Genomic DNA, 3361 nt, shown 5'->3' on the forward strand with positions numbered 1-3361 from the left:
CGAGCAAAATATGTCGCAATTCGGGCATTTGAATTTTTTCTTCATTGGCTGGTGAACATTTTCGACGTGTTCCCGCAAAGTTTGTAAACGAATGAACGATTTTTCGCACATTCCACACTTCTAAATTTCAGGGAAAAAATGAAAGTAAAGCACAAAAAACAACCAATAATGAATCAAAAAAATAAAAATGTAAAAATTAAGAAAAAAAGTCACAGTAAAATGATGATTAATAAAAAAAAGCAAAATTACTTTTTGCATGTTTAATGTTTATAGTTGAAACACAAACACCTAATTGCCGGTTTTACAAATGTCAAAAAATAGTTGTCACATATATACAATCTGTCTGAAGTTGGCTCTCACAATACACAACTTATAGGTTGGTGGCGCTAGGAGTAAGTTTTTTTGAGTGCTTGCTTTTGATATTCCTACCCGGGTACACAGATAAGACCGGAAAAGATGAGTATGGTGTTGATATTCACAGTGCCATGTACCAAGGGTTGAGGTACTTTTACTGTTTACTGAAAAACTGAATACAAAAAATATTGATTATTTGTTACTCTCAAAACAGATACCTCACCAAATTATGCAACTTTCAGTAGACCATAAATTTCCAAATAATACTCGATCATATCCATCATATGAGGATGTATGGAAGTACTTGAACTCTTACACTGATCGCTTCGATGTGAAAAAACATATTAAATTCCATCATTTGGTGGACAAAGTTCGTTTGATTGAAAACAACAAATGGAATATAACTGTCAAAAATGTACCCAAAAACAAAACTGAGTCTTTGACTTTTGATGCTGTTTTTGTTTGTATTCATCAATATTCTTCTCCAAATTATCCACAATTTGAAGGCGCTGACGAATTTAAGGGAAAAATCATACATAGCCATGATTATCGTAGAGCTGAAGACTTTCGCGGTTTGTTAAAGATGATTCTTATCATTCGTTTACTTAGTATAAATGAAACTATTCTGCTAGTATTTCTAGTACTGAGCTGAATAAATTGCATTACCAGTGTATTCTTCATCCATTTATTATACAATAGAATCCATTATTCTTACCGAACACAAATATTTTGTTTACAAAACTGTACCGTTAATCCCGTCATTAGAAAAGTATTGACAATGTCATTTTGTATATGGCACTGCTGATGTATTCTTTAGGACGGCTTTCATTTATAATCATTTCAAATCGAGAACGTTTTTTGGTGTTAATTTCATTTACCCAGCTAGATAACATTCAAATCTAATCGACATTGTTGACTTGATATATTTCGTTTTACTTAATAAAATAGGAGCAGATGTTCTGGTTGTAGGCGGTGGAACGAGTGGAATGGATCTTACACTTCAACTTTCTAAGGTTGCTAATCGAATAACGTGGAGTAGACGAACATACAGCGAAACGGAAGAAATGCGAAAAAAATATGGGGACAATGTTACATTTAAAAAAAATGTGAAACGTTTTACATCAAACGGAGCTAACTTTATGGATGACACGCATCAAAATTTCACAGTTGTTATATATGGGACAGGCGTTTTGAACTTTTTTCTTCTATAAAGACATGTGTATTTCTATAAAGACACAAATAAAGTATTTTCTTGTATTTCACAGGTTATAACTATCGGTATCCATTCTTGGATGCTGACTCTGGTATTCATGTTGATAATAATAAGAAATACGTGCAACCATTGTATAAACAAATCATAAATATAGGTGTGTTTTGGATTTATTGCAGTAAAATATATCATTTTTAAATCTTTTTTTTTTTTTCATTTTTCATAGAACACCCCACTATGGCGTTTATTAGAATACCTTATAATTCGCTGCTTTTAGTGCTCGATTTACAGATGAATGTTATAGCAAGTTGAATGTTTTTTAATTACTCAAACTATCATATTTTTGACACGCCTGTATTCTATGTAATAAGAAAAAAAACTCGTTTAAGTAATGATCTTTTTTTTTAAATATATCACAATTTCTTTTTTAAATTGTTTTATCGATTCAATGTCGCACAATCTATTCATTTGATGAAGTATAGTTTCAAACAAACAATTTCCATTTGGAATCGTTTTCTTTATTGCTACCGATGATTTGGTGATATTATCTTCAAATAAATAGTTTATTTCAGATCGTTGATATGACAAGTAAGTCTCGTCGAATTTCAATCGTTACAAAAGGAATTTTGATCGCTGTCAAAATTTCCAAAAGAATCTTGATCGCGGCGACCGAAAAACATTTTTAGCAAAGAAAAAAATGGATTTTAATCGCAGAAGAAATATAAGGGCGGGACCAAAATTCATGGAGCCATTAGAATTTTCATTCTTTTAAACTCTTTTTAAATTGGGCCAAACAATTGGCTCGATCCAGTCCAAATAGTGAGCAAAACTGGTATAAATGGTTGGTAGTCGTTCGTCACAGCCAATATCGAATGCAACAATGCCTATGAAGTGCGTCACTACGACCACGGTTATAATTTTTATTTTTACATTATGTCCTTGTTCGAGAGAATTTTTCGCACTAGCCAACCCTGATGGTCCAGCTCCGATAACGGCAACATTCAAAAACTTCGACGGTAGTCCACGTACGCCCAGAATTTCAAGTATCAAAACCAAAATGATACACTTACCGCTCGGCATCACATTCATTTTGCTTGAGTTTGTAAGAAAAACAAAAATAAAACTAGTTTAATTTTCTAAATTTGATTTTCTGGTAAGAAAAAAAGGTATTATTTAGAATAAAAGAGGTGAACTTCACAAAAGAGAAAAATTATTTTTTTTTTCTTTCAATGAATCGTTTAATCTGCTCCGTTGTAGCTGATTTAGATCGAATTACAAAGTGGTATGATATTTATACTCGTTTGATAGCGGATAAGTCGCACAAAATAACAAATTATTTTCTTTATTTTTTTGCAAACGTAAAAAATACTCAATTTTTCTACCAATGTTTTTTTAGAGACGCATCATAGATAGAGTACGTAGATATAGATATCAAAAAACTTATCTTTATTATTTATTATTTATAGTAAAGGAGTTGAAAATAGTACCAACATTAGAAAATACTTCTTTGTTACCTTTTATGAAAATGAGAGCAGTTTCGAACGCATTTATACTTCATTTTTACGCTTAAAGCGTCTAACTTTACTTCTAATTTAAAAAGTCTACGTGTTTTGTTTTTTTAACAGCAGTTCTTAAAGTTAAACAAAAAAAAAGTTGTTTGATAGTATACGTCAATATTAAATTATTTACTTGCACAATGATTTGACATTTTTTTATTTGCACAAACGTTAATTTATACAAGTGTAACTTCCTTATGCAAATAAAAGTGTACTGAAGTGTAACGTTAATTATCATAGG

At 31.1% G+C, this 3361-nt stretch overlaps 1 long non-coding RNA gene across 1 annotated transcript; it reads left to right on the forward strand.

Moving 5' to 3' along the window:
* The first annotated feature begins 1572 nt into the window (after positions 1-1572).
* LOC116351697 lies at positions 1573-1996 on the forward strand. Its single transcript, XR_004202188.1, has 2 exons — positions 1573-1721; positions 1791-1996. It is a non-coding gene; the product is annotated as an uncharacterized LOC116351697 (long non-coding RNA).
* The last annotated feature ends 1365 nt before the right edge of the window (positions 1997-3361 follow it).

The sequence above is a fragment of the Contarinia nasturtii genome, unplaced genomic scaffold, assembly GCF_009176525.2.
Source record: "Contarinia nasturtii isolate CC-2019 unplaced genomic scaffold, AAFC_CNas_1.1 Cnas_scaffold_6059, whole genome shotgun sequence".
NCBI classification, from domain to species: domain Eukaryota; kingdom Metazoa; phylum Arthropoda; class Insecta; order Diptera; family Cecidomyiidae; genus Contarinia; species Contarinia nasturtii.